Source organism: Plutella xylostella, chromosome 7 (genome assembly GCF_932276165.1).
Source record: "Plutella xylostella chromosome 7, ilPluXylo3.1, whole genome shotgun sequence".
NCBI lineage: Eukaryota > Metazoa > Arthropoda > Insecta > Lepidoptera > Plutellidae > Plutella > Plutella xylostella.
This window is the reverse complement of record NC_063987.1, coordinates 9714470-9731900: the sequence shown is the minus strand read 5'-3', so window position 1 is coordinate 9731900 and position 17431 is coordinate 9714470. Positions and strand designations below refer to the sequence as shown.

At 35.8% G+C, this 17431-nt stretch overlaps 1 protein-coding gene across 1 annotated transcript in view; it reads left to right on the top strand.

Moving 5' to 3' along the window:
• The window catches only part of LOC105383499 (dystrophin), a 401823-nt gene that overhangs the window by 238629 nt on the left and 145763 nt on the right, over positions 1–17431 (top strand). The gene's annotated exons all lie outside the window — the stretch shown is intronic.

Below are 17431 nucleotides of genomic sequence, written 5' to 3'. Positions count from 1 at the left end.
GGTAAAATAATAAAAAAACAATCAATACTTAATAATAATAAACAACGCAAATAAAAACAACCAAAAATAATTGAACCCAAATTCAGTCATAAAATATGATAAAATATCACTTATGTTATTTTTTTGTTACAGGTAAATGATCAAAACAACGTGACACTCCAATGTGGCCGAACTAACGTGAGTTTTTTTCCCAATTCTTCACGCTCTTGACAATAGCGATGTGGACAAAAACACAAACGAACAAGTTAACCCTCAAACGCGGGACGAATGACGGCAAGATTAGATCATTCGCGGGTCATGCAAGGTCTATAGGCCCTGTCAATCTTGCGTCGTCATTGTGGCATTAGTGGCCTTTAGCTTTGAGCTTTTGGGCCGCAGAGCTTTTGACCTTTAAAGCTTTTTTTAGGTAAGACTAGGTCGATAATATAAATAGATACGGATATATCTAATGATAATAATGTAATCTAAATAAATATTAGGATAGTTACCAACCTATAATATTTATTATATCACACGCGGTCATCGGACCCCAAACTAGGCATAGCGAATAATATGGCTTTGGGACAGCCCAGAGATAAATATGCATAATAGGGGAAAAATATATATTACATTATTTTCACCTTCCTTTTACCTACCTAGTAATTTTTGTTGTTGTAATATAATTGATAAATTCAAGTTTAGAATTTGCTTATGTACTTAATTTCTAACTTCTACCTCGCAAATTACTTACTTACTTACTTATTCCCAATCTCCGCTGGGGAGCAAAGGGCCGAAGTGAAGCGCCGCCATTCTTGCACCTCGAAAATATTAGGTTTATATTTCCAAACTGTTTTATGATCAATTTGTCAACCACTAGTATATCAGTTCTAATTATAATAACTTTTTAAATATAATTGGGCTAATAAATTTTGATGTGGCATCAATAAATCTATATGATATACTTAATTAAATACATATGTTTGATACCCATTTGATACATCACGAAATAGTTATTAAAATTAATTAATAGCGGGAGGATTAAGGAGGTTCTCAATTATTTTTTGTGTTTTATACAAATTACAAATTACTATATAGGTGATTTGAGTTATACTGACAAAACATTCTAGATATCATAACATTTAAAGTATGAACCATTCTTCCCATAGCCTATAGTTGAGTGGATGTAATAAATAAAGTAGGTGGCTTTATAATGTACCTAATTAAGTCTATAACAATTCATTTACCATCAATAAATCAGCTGGATACCTCCATAAAAACAAAGCGTTTTCTAATTAATTCAACCATGTAACCAATTATTAATTTAAGAAAAATCTTGTCTTATCAATAAGTTAAATAATAAAACAAAAGTGTTATAGGTTATAATAAAATTAATGCAAATGAAAAGTTTTCTATAAACATACCACACGTCCTACGCGCGTCATACCCAAACTAAATTCATATTAAATTGGGCATGAAATTGACAGTGCACAAGCACGATATTACCATATTTAGTTAGTCTGTGCCTCGCTGCTGCAACCGGCCAACGCACGTGGGTGAAACTGCTCATAGAAAGAACAGAATTAACCTATTAAGCCAAAATAACAACAAAAACTAACTCTAAGTTTAGCTCATGTATAATTACAATAACCACAAAATACACGTTAATAATAAATTAAGGCAAAAAGTGTGCCTTAAATACCAAATAAAATAAATAATGATCGTTTATTACCGTAAAAACTTTGATTTTTAGCTTTTTTTCGAATGTAAGTAATAAGAAAAATCATCGTCCATTCTACCTCCTCATTATAGCTACTCTGTGGCACTGAATGATTACGCAAGGCTAGAGGGAGACGCATGGCCGAAGCCGTTAGTCAGTCACCGTAGTAAGCCAGCACGCGCTGCAAGGCACACCATTCCATTTTTGAAATTTAGTAAAAGAAAAAGGAAATCCGAAATCGCTTCGAGTGTGATTGGTGCAGTGATTTTTAAAAAGTGCGATTGGTATTCGAATTTGCCGGCCAGTGTTTTGTTTGTGATCTGTGAGTGCATAGAAAGGTTTGTCTGTGGGTCATTCATAAAGAGATGTATCAATGGAATTTACGCGCGCTTTTGATGCCGTGTTGGATTGGCCATTCATGGATTTGTTTTTTGTTTGGTAAGTTTATTTTTCTTTTCTAGCCTTTATGGCCGGGAGTTTATGGTCTGTGCAATCAGCTGATTAGTTCTGGTTGTGTAGGTTGGGTTTGAGGAAGCTGTGTTCGTTTATGTCGAGGGTTCAAGGTTTTTCTCCGCCAAAACAGTTTTTTTAATGGTTAGCTTAATGTTACGCTCTGTTCTAATGTATACGTGGGTAGTTTAGACCGTATCTAAAAGCAATTTAGATACTTACATGTCGTAAACATTCATTTTTACATCTTCTTAAAATATGAAGTTCAGGTCCATATTTGGCCAGGTCTCTATTTGAATTAAGCCTAATTCAATGTTATTTTTTGTACAAAAAAGGTCACACTCAAGACTGTATATGGTAGCGATATTAAATTTAAGATGCATTGAAGGTTAGTGTGAACAGCAGTGCCGCTTGACTAGAATTACATTTAAGAATAACATAAAAAAATCATTTTTTTAAACTAGGTACTTAAGTTTTTAAGGTACCATCAATAAATACTAAATGATTTTATTCTTACTACTTACCTAGTTACCTATCGGTCAATTTAGTCTGTAATAATAAAGACACGTTTTTTAAAAAACCAACAAGGCGTTAAATTGAGTTTTTAATAATAATATAATTATTCTGCCATTAATTTTAATGACACGTGCTTGTTGTTAGAATTTATTTTTTATGAACTAATATACCGCCATAATCCCCTTTTCATAGAGATAGATGCGTTATGTTAATCGTATGATGTTATCAGATGTAACGTTTGTTATTATTTGTGTTTACATAATTCACTTTTGATCATGATAAAGACTCTAATTTATATGAAAGTTAGTATATTATAATGTATTTCAAGTGATAAGTCCAAGTAATGTGACAGATCATGCAAACACGAAGTATATTATAATTTATATATACTTACTTAGATATTTGTAAGTAAGATTTTTGTTAGTATTACTGGATAATTCGTATATGACGCATTTTAAATACGTTACGAGTAAAATTAAATTGAGAACTTGCGTTAAATTGGCCTTTCGCACCACACACGGGTCTGAATGACCCTCGTCTTTGTAGGGTTGTCCAGTTACTTATTCATTTACCTTAGAATTGCCATCGCTAAGTTTGAATTTTGAAACCAGCTGATCACAAAAACAATGACCAAGATTCCTACGTCCGTGCGATGACTAAACAATCTGTCACAAGTCCGCCATGACAGTACCATAGAGAATCTAGAGGTGATCGACCGGATTGGTCGCGGTAGTCAATATGGCTTCCATTTCCGGTCAAATAGTTGCATTAGGAAGTAGGCCGGACGCCCGCGCACTTTGACTTTTTTTATCTAGCATAGGTACAGGTAGAAAGTTAACCTTTAGTTTTTAATAAGTTAATTTTACGAAAGTGATATGAAATCCTTTTATACTTAATTACATATTTGAAATAATTTACAAAATTAAAGTCTAAGACATTTTAAGGCATAAATACCTACTCTGAAAACGCTCGCTAGCCCTGTAAAAATATATTCGAAAATGATACACAAATAAACATATTCATTTGTCAGTCACACAATATTTTTAAAGTGCAATTACATAACTTTGTAAAAGTGAATCATTTTCACTACGCAATTCGTAATTTACACCACTGTAACTAACACACACTGAAAAAATGTGAACTTAACATGAGGTAAAAAATATGTATGTTTGTTGAAGCAACTGTCCTAGATAATCATTGTTTCAATATTTGCCAATTAAATTACTCAATTTTGACCGTGCGGTGTAAGGTTTCTTTACTTTCAATTATAATTAGGTTTTTTGTTTCTACTATTGCGTTATTCATTCGAATATGTTAGCATTAGGTTATAATATTACAGATTAGGTTATGAACCTATAAAAAATATATACGTTTCTTCATAAATTTATGTACCTGAGTAAAAAATATTGCTGTAACTATTACATTTAAGATCCTAATAATAACTTTATCATTGTAAATAGGTAAATTGTTTAGAAGTATGACTAAAAGAAAAAAGTACAGTCAAGTTAATATAAAACCGCCCACCTAGTGTTCGTTCCCAGTGTTTAGCTTGTGCCTGGTAGTTGCATATTTTACAGATTTGCCTAACGACACCGCGACAAACACAGTATAAACAAAATTGTAGAAGAGGTAGTGTACAACAGGGGTCATTCTATCTGCAACAGACCATTATAAAGTTTAAGTGTTGTGAGTGTATTAACCAACATTTCGATTAAAAACACACATAAGATGTTTAGAAATTATCTACAATTTTGTTTACACTCAGTCGTTTTTCTACTATATATTTTAGTCACTCCGCCATTTCCGCCATCTCATATTTGGTATTCCTGATTAGCGTAGCGTTGTAACGTGTACCTAACTACCTACATGACTAGCTAAAAATAACTGATGCTTAATGAATTGCGTCGTGGCGACCACGTGGCGCAGCCTTCATCTGCACTGACACTCACAGGGTCCTAGGATCGAATCCGGCCGGGGAAATTATTTCTTATCGGCTCTTAGATCTTCAATTTCATATGGTAACCTTCCAGTCTTGGCGACTCAGATCCTGCAGTAGACTGTAATAGTCATAGGCATTCGATTAGCTACAGAAGCAATCATAACTATGGGCCCTATGTGTGTCTGTGGGTCACCCCACTGCACGCGGTCGCGCTGTGCCGTAAGGTATAGATTTGTAAGTAGTCGGTATAGATTTGTCGCGCGGTCATCGACCCCGATTGTTCGGGGTTTTTGCCGCGGAACGGGCCGCGATCTGGGAACCACCTACGGGTCTGCAGGGCTGCCACAAGCAACGATTCTTACTTGGTGAGAAACTGTGACTGTCGGCGGCTTTTATCTTTGTAATTGGCAACTGCCTAACTTAAGTAGTTATTACAAAGATAAAGATAAAGATAAAAATTCTTTATTCGGTACACCACACAGCACACACCAAAAATTCACAAGAAAATACGAGATAAGACCAGCGGATATTCGAATGGTCATCATATACTCATGACCAATGAAAAAGTTGCACTTTCAAAATGAATTCATGATCAAATTCAAATATTTTTTAATACATATTTCGATGCGCTGCTGTTAATTTTTTGCACTTCAATCTTGCACACTGCATCAGTAGGCTAGCCTTTTCCGTTTTAAGAGTAATTTGGTGCTGGTTTAGGTACTAAATCCTAACTATATAATATTATAAATGCGAAAGTAACTGTGTCTGTCTGTTACTCGTTCACGCCATAACTACTGAACGGATTTGAATTAAATGGTATACATACGGTCTAGACCCTGGGAAAGAACATAGGCTACTTTTTATCCCGGAATTCCCACGGGAATTTTTTTCAAGGCGAAGCGAAGCGCGCTGGAACAGCTAGTTATATATATGGCAGCCCTACTGGCTACCGAGAGCTGCCGCGTTCCATCGACTCTGCACTTGAACTTGACAATTTTAATTATACATTCTTGTTGACTTTCAACGAACAAACATAAATACATATTACATACACACGTATACATACAATGTACCGAATATTCCATTTCTTACATCGCTCGGAAGTTATTTTATGGAGGCAAGAAATTATGTTCGATGTATATGTTTTTGTTACGACGATGTGGGTGTTCAATGTTCATTTAAGTTCCGGTCTACTAGACTGATACGCTGACAGGTAGCCGGTAGAGGCTGGATGAGGAAAGCAGAGGACAGTTGAGGACTCCGAGGACACAGAAGGTTTAGTACAAGAGGAAGTGAGGTTTTAATGATTAATAAGTGTATGATGTTTGTAATTATTTTATAAAAAAATAGTTAAGTACTGTATAAAATTTTAAAAGCACTGTCAAAAGGTCGCTGAATAAAATCCAAAATAAAGAAATTGATAAACGAACATTAGATAGAGCCACTTCTTGTGTGGATGTAGAAATTTTAAGCAGTAAAAGTTACAATAATCTCACAAATTACTTTCAAGAAACCATCAAAACGACATAAAATGTATTATTTATTACGACAGCCGCATAATAAAATCGATGGGAAATCAAAGTAGCCGAATTTTAGTTGGTCTAAATTCATTTTCATTCTCACCTAAGATATTTGAACCATTTTGGTGGTAATTTACAACACTAAACTCAAAAAGTTTATATCTCCAAGTATTTACTAAAAGCTGCAGGGTTATTCCAAATAAACAACAATCCTGAAAAAAAATTAATTAATTATTATGATTTAACTGGTTTATATGTAGACGGGTTCTCGAGTGGAGACCACGAACAGGCAAATGCAGCGTGGGACGCGCTCCTGCCCGCTAAACTGACGACCTTAGGCGGGTAGCCGGTAGTGGTTGGATGAGGAAGGCCGAGGACCGAGTGTTGTGGCGCTCCTTGGGAGAGGCCTATGTCCAGCAGTGGATGATTATTGGCTGATGATGATTATGATGATGAACTGGTTTATAAAGCATAATTTCATGCGACACGGCATAAAACCTCCAGTATTAGTTGCATGTAAGAGATATTATAAGCGAAAAGGCCGCCTAATTTTCAATTTTCCTAGTTTATTAGATTTTTTGTAAGTAAGTATTATTCTATTCTATTCTATTCTATGTCTATAATATGATACCTACCTACATACACAATAAGTACAATAACAAGTTGATAATTAGACCGGCTCTAAATACAATTCAAGGTTGCACCTGCACAAGTTAAACGCTTCTATTCCCTCAGAGTTATATACTAAAATCGAACTGTAAGTAACATCTGACTTGGCGCTGACGATACCCAGGTACTTGGTTTGTGGCTAATGGCTATGTCCGTTGTTTTCACACTTTATTAGCATTCATTATCGTATTAGGAGAAGGTTAGAAGGTAAGTAGGTACCTACATGGACATAAACTGGGCGATTCGCATTGTTTTTAAATAATCTAAGCCCTAAAGGTAACCTCAAAAGGTGGAAGAAAAGCGGGGGCCTTTGCTCAGCAGTGGGAAAATAATATACACTCACAGGCAATGAAAAAGTTCTACTCACAAAATATCGACACCAAACGACCCAATTTTTTTCCAACATTTAATTTAAAATTTGAATAAATATTACCGTTTTTATTTGGTAATATCCTAATACTCTGTTAAATGTACTTCAACGTTGCAGAAGGCGTCATTAAGCTAGCCTATTTAGTTTAGGAGTAATTTGGTGCTTTTCTCAGTGGAACCTTTTTCCTAAGGTTTTTCTCCTGAGTGTAAAAAACTCAAAATATTTTTTTTTTGCAATAAACACACGGTTGGAACCTGCGTAATGACGTTACTATTTACTATCGTACCGATAAAGCAAGTATACAATATTTGACGACCGAATGGCGTAGTGGTTAGTGACCCTGACTACTGAGCCGATGGTCCCGGGTTCGATTCCCGGCTGGGGCAGATATTTGTGTGCGTACAGATGTGCCCGTAAAATGGCAATAGGCCCGCCCCCTATTACATTGGGACTAACATAACACTCTGGCGAAAAGTGGGTGCAGCAATGCACCTCTGCCTACCCCGCAAGGGAGTACATTAGTACAAGGCGTGAGTGCGTGTGTATTTATCACACCGACTACCTACTTATACATACATATACACTATTGCACTTTGTGAAGTATTGGCCGTAGTTTATTAATTACTGTTTTATTCATGCCGCCTTCTTTGATTTAATAAACTCGTTCACATCCAGTTTTATTTATACTTAATTGACGTGCAAATTGAATACGATTTATGAAAATTATGATAATTATGTACTCATTTATTTTAAATGTTATACGTTTAAACTTACTTTAGTTATACTACTTTCTACACACTTAATAATTATATTGTTATATATCTTCGGCTATATAGTACATATAGCATGGCTTGACTATTACATTATAGCAACTAACCTTTACGAATCCTATCTCGCAGGGACACGCCTAACATAGCCCTTTCCATAGCACGCTGAGCAACTCTGAGCTTGTGGATAAGCCCTTTGGTGAAGCACCACGTCTCGGCTCCGTAAGTCATCACTGGCAACACGCAATGATTGAAAACTTTTGTTTTTTGATGAAGAAATCCGCAGGAGAACTAAAGTTACCGACATAGCCAAAAGGATTAGCACGCTGAAATGGCAATGGGCTGGCCACGTAGCCCGCAGAGCCGACGACCGCTGGAGTAGAAAGGTTCTGGAGTGGAGACCCCGTGTCGGCAAACGGCGTGTCGGTCGCCCCCCAACCCGTTGGTCTGATGATCTGCGGAAGGTAGCGGGAAGCCGCTGGATGCAGATGGCGGGTGACCGTTTGGGGTGGCGATCGTTAGGAGAGGCCTATGTCCAACAGTGGACTACGGAAGGCTGAGAGAGAGAGAGAGAACTAACCTTTACACTTTTCGCTATAATATTCTTTAGTATTTACGGAACCATTTCAATTCGGAACGAATTCGTTCAAATTTCAATAATGCTAAAAAGCCCATAATATACATTTCATTCATTCGAATACGAACGAATCAAAGAAAAAAACTACCTACAAACATTCGAATAAAGCAGGAAAATACATGAAAGGAAATAAAACCGACAACTAATGATTTTACGTCAGAAACTATCTTTGAACCCTTATGCCTTTCACAATAAGGGCTACACCCTTAAATATCCTCATTGAATTTTGAACCATTACACCATGAATATACGGCGATATTCGTACTGAAAGGAGAAGACTACAATTTTTCACAATATTTCCGAGCCATTTTGGACATAAAACCAAGGGTGATGCCTGAATGAGAAATACCTGAAAAAGGTTAAAAATAACCGTAAGCGCAGCGTCTTATCAATATATACAGTGAAACTAAACCGATAATAATTATGCACTGCAATGTTAATGTGAAAAAGTTTCTCACTACATCATTACATGACTCAAAAGTATAGCAACACACCACATGGTAAGCCGTATAGGCTGGTTCAATTCTATAGTAGATTAACAATAAATAAACGTGATAGTGTCTTCTTCTTCTTCTTCTTCTTCCTTGCCTTATCCTTATTTAGGGTCGGCTTTGTTGGTCATGTCACGCCATTTTACCCTATCCTCTGTCATATCCTCATTCACTCCACACTCTCTCATATTTTCTTTCACGCAATCAAGCCACGTCTTTCTTGGTCTTCCTCTCTTGCGCCTTATATATAGCGCCGTGATAGTGTGTCACATACAAATTGTCAATTGTTAATATAAGGTTACAACCGTTGAAAGAAAACAAATAGGAACGATCGCATTTCCAATAGAAAAACAAAAGACGGATAGATACAGGGAAGGGATTCCCCCAATTCTAGAGTGATGGATTGACGCGAAGACAGAGTGGAGATTGGCCCTAAATCTCCATCCTATGTTATATTATCCCTTTTATGTAAAGTTTTTTTTTTCTTTAAATAAAAATAAAAAAAAAAAGATAATGTTTTTTTATTTTTTTTGCTAAATAAATAGGCCATATTAATCTCATAAATAATGTAGGTACTACGAAAAAATGGTTTTCATATGGTACAAAATTCAAAGCCTATACCTTCTCACGTTAATAAATAAATAACTGTGTGATAAAAGTGGGTGTAGATAAACTATAGCAGCTAACTGCGTCTGACATTTTTTGTAAATCAAATAATAATAGACCGACACACAGTTACCACTAAACAAACCCGATTCAGATACTTACGTTTTAGAGGCAGTTTCAAATAGATACTGCTACCTAAAAAAACGATCTCTGTCTTATGCGTAGGAACAAACTTATTGCTATTGTAGATGTTTGAAACAGTACACACTATAAACAACAGGTTTTCCACATCTCAGCTCTTGGTCATCTAGGTAGTACTCAGCCATAAGGGACAGTACTAAGATTTTCTGTCCAGTAGGCCCTCATCACCTTATTTTTAGGGGGTTGATGGCAAAAACTAGAGCTGATATAAGGTTTCTGGCTGTGGTTTAATGTTTAGCCAGTTGGACTAGCACCAGTCGCATTTACCTAACACAAGAGGCCACTTACGGGCACAGAATAGGCTGTAATTGTAAATAAACTTGAGAAGTTCGCCAACTAAGACGTAAAACTCCGCTAGCTACTAGACCGACACTAAAGGAGATAAATACTATATCGATTTCATAACGACTAAGTCCTCGGGCCTCTGCGTCGCTGAATCAAGGACCATATCTCATAAATCTGTCCCAAATGACAGCTACAATGAAATTGAGGCGGACGCTCTTCATCAGCATCACGACACACAGATACAGAAGGTTGAACCACTTGACTCAAGTACAGTGGGGGTTTCAATGAGTTTAACTATTAGTGTTGCCGAAAAAACTATAGTATCGCCACTATCAATTTACGTTTATCTCAGAACGTATTGCTTAAATGAACTAAAACTTATCTAAACATCAAACGGAACGGAAGGAAATAACTAGTTACCAAAAACACATTTATTAAACTAGGTACGATCTATAATATTCTATAATATCTCCCACGTTAGAAACCAAAACCTATAATTAAGTAGTTAGAATAATATACCTACGTACAGTATTTCATATCAGCCTGATCACAGATAAGGCAGTGCGACATAATCTGTGATGAATATTCATCACACAGGGCCACAGAGTAAGGCGGTAATGGCACAGTTGTTAATCAGCCAGGTGTCGGGGTGACGGAAAGATTGCAGGTTCAGTGCCGGCTGAGAAATATGGGCAATGGTCGTTTGTAGCGCGAAATGAGGTGTTGGTCGCTGGTGAAATTTAGATTTGTGTTGTGTTCATGGACGCAGTTTATTGTGTGTCGTGTGAAGTCCTCAGGGGATTTGGAAAGATCTGCTTCCTGGGTTCCTGTAATAATAGCATTATGTGTAATAATACTGATCATTTATACAACTTACAACTTTTAAACTAATTCGGAAGCAGCCGATGAGTACATAGCATGGTCTGTATTTAGAAGAAAAGTCCAGCCATGATGACGATGGTGATGATGATGATACGAGTTTCCACCACTGTAGAATTATGCAGCATCATAAAAAAAAGATAGCCAACTTTTTCGGCTGATAAATATAGCAGCGTTGCGTTACTTTTTCCTCAACAGCCTACAAAATATTTCTAAAATGTCGGTGTAGATCATAATCTATCTGACATCGTGACTCCTTGTCGGCTATCTGTTTTTTATAATCATCTGTCAGATTGTGATTAAACAAAACCGCAGGTCGATGTCAAGCTACAGTTAGATCATCATTAAAACAAAACTAAAATAGCGGTTAACTAATAGAAATTAATTTAGTTTTTTAACTGTTTTGCTATGGGAAGTTTGTTGGTAGGTCAATAATGATTACTAAGTAGATTTTCGCTTTGGAACTATATTGTTATTAGGGAAAATTTATACAGATACTTCGTTATTTACAAAAAAAGTGAAAGTAGGTAATATTTCTGAACGAAAGTCAAATATACCTACTTACTTAATCTTCACTGAAATATTCCTTTTAGTCTATTAGGGCAAGAAACTCTGGAGACTTATTTTTCAATCTCGAAAATACTATTTCATTAACATCTTCATGGTATGTGTTCAACCTTTAATGTACTCGTATATGCTATGAGATCACTTCGGAATGGGAATGACACACACAAATTCTGATAATATAATCTCAGACTTCCATAGAACCGGAACTGTGCGGAAATAGTTACTGAGCCTTATGTTTGAATTCGAATTAATTATAATTATATTACAAGATTATGACTAAGAATCGAATAAAAGACTCCGACCACACACCAGAAAACAAAAGTTAATTAAAAAATATTATCATGAATCATCATTATTCATCATCAAAATATTTTAGTATTTATAAACTAATTGGTGACCTCAGATTTCAAACCATAGTTTTAACAAAAAGCCTTACCAGTTTCAAATAATATTTTATTTTAAGTTTTACTCAGCTGAAAGATAAAACTAGGTCTTCTAGGTACACATATAAATACTATAATGATGTCACCATGTCCTTGCACCAAATACCACAGCCTGGTGTGAGGCAATAGTGAAGTAACTACAAACAAAAGACGTCCTTCCTATGGCATATAAACTAATTAAGGTTAGTTTATCATGCTCGAAATATATAAATAAATCTTAATAGTTTAGTTTTTCGTATCGTCAAGGATATAGAGTTTATATAGTCGCAGCAAAGAGTCGGTTTCAATACTATAAACATTATGTATAATATTGAGGGTGTGCTATTGTGTTGATCCATCACAATGTTTTGTCATATATATAAACGTTTTCTACCTCATATCATGTATGTACCATATTGTTTATTTGTATATTTATCGTGAAAGTGAACTAACTAGATAGCCGACTAACTTCTGCCCCCCGGGATTCGAACTCCGACCAACACTGCAGCTGCACCGCTATCCCAGCAAGGCGGTTGTTTATCGCAAATTTAACTTAATTCTACATTTTGCGTAGTTTTATGTTAGCAATAATCGGGAAGAAATACAATATTTGTTTCGTTCACAATAGGTTTTATTGTATGCCCTAAATTGGCCTTAATTCCATTTCCAAATTTGGAACAACATTTTTATTGATTTTCTCTTCAGTGGTGTGGATACACGGATATTACGTAGACACTGGAGGTCCTCATGAAAAATATCTCGTTTTATAAGCATTAAGATTTTCATCCCTTTTCCCTCAAAATCTTCGCATTTATTATTATGAAAGACGTCGGGATATGAATAAAACGTCACTCAAGTGGAATGCTGTGAATTTTTTTTTTTTTTTATTCATGGCCTACGGAGCCTGCCAGATGGGGTGAAAAAAGAGCAATTTCTTTCTGTTGTAAGCCCTCCGCCTCACCCATGCATGATTATTGATCGTGAGCATGTGTGTATCTACCTATAGATAGACAAAAGATCGATGAGTTTCTGTACATGTTGCAAAGTACCTACCTACATGACGTTAGAGGATGCTTCTGGAAATTCCTAGATTTTGGTCAGAGGTTTTGTCCTGTTAAAAAACTATTGAGTACTGCACTTATAGATAACGTGGGGTATTCTTATAGTGGGGTATTTTATATTATTAATCTTACCACATCATCCTAACTAATATTATAAATGCGAAAGTAACTGTGTCTGTCTGTCTGTCTGTCTGTCTGTCTGTCTGTCTGTCTGTCTGTTACTCTTTCACGCTAAAACTACTGAACGGATTTGAATGAAATTTGGTATACATATGGTATAGACCCTGGGAAAGAACATAGGCTACTTTTTATCCCGGAATTCCCACGGGAAAACTTTTTAAGGCGAAGCGAAGCTCGCGGGAACAGCTAGTTAATTATAAGATTCACATTATAATAGAAAAATATACAGAAAATAATCATCCGCACCAAGCAAATTGATGGCAAACTCGACATAAACCGCAGTCAGAGACTGCGCCATTAAAGACGAATGTCCAATAAAAAGCTCATGCGCTGTTTACGATTTTTAAAAGCTCAAGAAGCAATCTTACTGAGTGGTCTAATCCATGAGATAGAAGGCTACCGGGAGGAATTTTATAAGTGGGCGAGCTGCGAGCCGAACGTTTATTTCATCATTGATCGGTCTTTTTAAATTATCTTGAACAATATATATACCTACCTAGTGTAAAATATACACAATGATAGGATCTCAAATTTTATATTTTTCATTAAAATACTAAAATCATTACCCCGTATATATTCAAACACATAACCATAATTGTTTACCGTAGTTAGTTGGTTTTGTTTGTTTTTCGCATAAAGCAAAGGTTTTTTGTAACTTAGGCCATACGTCAAAGAGGCCGTTAAGTGCGTAGTTTACGGACCATTATTGTGACCCGCTTCCATTGTCTCACTGTACACCGACACATGCGCCTTTATGGCCCTGTAATAAGGGCTATTATTTATTAGTTTACAATAGCATTAGGTGTTGCGTAAATCTTTGACGATAAACTTATTGCCACCTTTAGGACTTTGCAAGAAGGTAATATTTTTGAACTGGCCTTTTCGTAAATTTTTCTAGCAGCTAGAAACTGTATTCAGTATCTATAGATTGGTCCATTAGGTATGTTTCGTTTTATTTTATAACAGTAGATATCTCTGACGTAGGTAATTATTAATCTGTTTTTTTTATTTGTTTCAGGTAAGTCCTCCGTACATAACGGCTGCGTTGGTAAATCATGAATTAGGTATATTCATAGCTACATAATATAGAACCAGTCCCATAAAACTGAAAAGAATCAAGCTTACTTAAAACAATTTTGGTCGGTTATGAATAAATTATGATTTATGATTATAAATGGTACTTTTATGGCAATGCTGTTGGTAATTTAGGTTGATATTAAAATATGTGCGCGAATATGTCTGGACAATTGCCATAAGAAGGATACGGAAACATACAATTAATGCACCAATCAGAGGCCGGCATTCTCAGATGTACGAATTTTGATCCCGTTAGGTTGGCAACAAAAAACTCCCGGTCTTATATGGCGTGTGTGAATCTTGAATCTTGACTTAAGTACAGGAAATTTCTTTAAATGTGCCCTTTTGGGCATTTCACCGACGAATCATTCGGCAGTGGATTGAAGTTAAGTAGATAGGTTTTTAAATTCAGATTTTAATTGGGATTTGGTATGACAAAAGTTTCAAGATAAAAGTCAATGATAAAAATAAAACTACTGGTATGTTTAGTAAAGATTTAAAAAACAAACAAGTCTTAATGAAATGAAAATTTGTTATGATAATTATCAGTTTTATTTCACCGTAGTACTTAAAACTTATGAAAATTATTTAAAAAGAAACACACATAGTACCTACACTACAATAATATGCAATAGCACCTCATGATTATGAATCAACGTATTTAGCGAAACTGTTTCGTATTATCTTCCCAAATAGCCGGAGGACACTTATTCGTGTAATTATCGGTATTAAACATTTTGCTACCAACTTGAAATAACTTACGAGTTAATTGATCGCGGAATGAGACATTTTGAATCTTATCACCGTACAGAAGGGCTTAAATCCGATTGTGAGTAAGCATGGTTTATGGGTTCAATCCGTATTTTATGGGACTTTAATGGAACTTACCAACTCGTCGTTTCGGTGGCAGTTTTGTTTTGTACATGCATGCATTACCTAAAGCATATATGGAACAGTCATACCTTTGACTGTAAAACCTTTACAATAATAATTTCATGATTTTCATTGCAGTTTATTGAATGTTACTTCATTAATGACTACAGCTTTACATAGATTTGGATCAATTCGTTATTTACAAATATTAAAAATAAAAATGCTTTTATTTTATAATTTAGGTTGAAACCATGTTGGTAAAATTCCAGCTAAAATCCTTAGCGAGTTTTTTTTGTTGAGCTTTTATAAAAGGGAATACTTTTAAACCATCGACACTGATAGATGATGGCCAACAGCAAACACAGCGGCGCTCTACACTAGAGCGGATTTAGTGACGAAAAGTGCGATGGAAGAGATCAGTTACAAACTATTAGGGCATGATATTATACAGAATAATATACAGTCAGTAAAAGAGATAGCTTTGTACAAATATCTGCATTTAAATAAATATAATAATAAATGAATATCTGCCCCGGCCGGGAATGGGACCCGGGACCTTCGGCATAGCAGTGAGGGTCACTAACCATGAAACCATTCGGAATTTATCTATGCGTTATAAAATTGAAAACCTTTTTTGAAAGCTTTACGTTACGGCTTTGTCAGTTTCCCTGATCTAGTTACTCCGTGTGGGGAAAGCACTTAAAAGCTCATTTAATTAGATTATCTCAGCTCAGACCTCTGCTCTTTTTCGCCCATTATTCCGTCTGGTGTGACGAGTCCTTTATACTCCATTAACCGAACTTTCCCGGCATCGAATCTTGTCCTCGACAAACCTAAGATGTACCCTTGCCCCATCAAAAGTATCTGAGACCCATTAAGAAAGCATTATATGCAAATGGAAGGGGCTTTTGTCAGCCAAATTAGATTCGTCGGGGAAGGGAGAGCATTCGGAAACCAGCAGATAGCCGCCACTGATTAGTATGTATTTATGTTAATGAATCAATTTGTCAGCGGCTGCTTATTTTCAATACTAATTGCCGGTCGATTAAACGCCCACAGCGAATTTGATTTCGGCGGTTTGTTTCGTTGTTTTTTCCCTCGTTTTGTCTTTGTATTTAAATGTAGATAGAAGTTGGTTTATAGTCTGTGGGCCGCGGGAATCGCTTGATGTGTCAATTTGTGCCTCACTTGATACTTCTCACTACGAGGTTCGATTGTTGCTTTGGCGCCTCGCCATGTCCTACAATTTGTCGTGAAGTTATTGTGTCTACTGTTCAATTAACGTTCACGTAAGTATTCCGTGGCTGTAGGTAAGTTGCGAATATGAAATTTAAAATATCTGAATAATTCTTAGATAGATAGTTTACACAATAGCCTGATATACTCACTATAAATCCTTTACATCTGGAAAATCTTTCAAAGCTGGAAAATTCTAAAACTGGAAAGTAAAATCTAAAAATCCTATAAAATTTCATCACCCCGTCTAAAATTCAGCGTTGCTGAACTATACAAATTTAAATAAAGAATGTAATAAAACTAATAAAAATAACAACCGAAGAACCACCTTGACCTAAAAAACGTTTTCGTCACAAAAAGGCAACATCTGGTCAAACAAAGACTCGTGTGAGGACCACCTGATTAACCCCCCCCCCCTTCAATGGTCGAGGATTCATGTAAAACGACACTCGAACCGAGAGGATTACTCCATATGGAGGATCTATCGATATCGATAGTTTTTTGTCCGAATACTTTCAGCAAGTACTTAATTCCACTAATAACTTAATGTATTGGTATCCAATAGAAAGGCAGAAAACTCCTCTAAAGGGTTTAAAAAATGGAAATTTATGGAATTATTAACTTGATCTATCTACTAGCATTTTTAGCGAAGAAACAGAAGATAATTTATTTACTATCAGCAAAAATAATTTCCACTAATAGGTTAGTGAATTGAATTTAAGTTTTCAAAAAGTGTAATCGATAGATTTTCATTGTCAAATACCCACCACTATAGAAGTGCCAGGCTGTTGGTGCTGCTCGTACAATATTTGAGTTGGCGGCGCGGCCTGCACAAACACTACGGCTATACGGGAACCCCCTCTTACAGTTTTAGAGAGGGGCGAAGTGGCTCATGAGTTTAGACAGCATTTATTACCTTAAATATTTTGGGTTTTTGAAAGGAGCCATCGGTATCTTATAGGTGTTAACCTGAAAATGTGTAAGTTTGG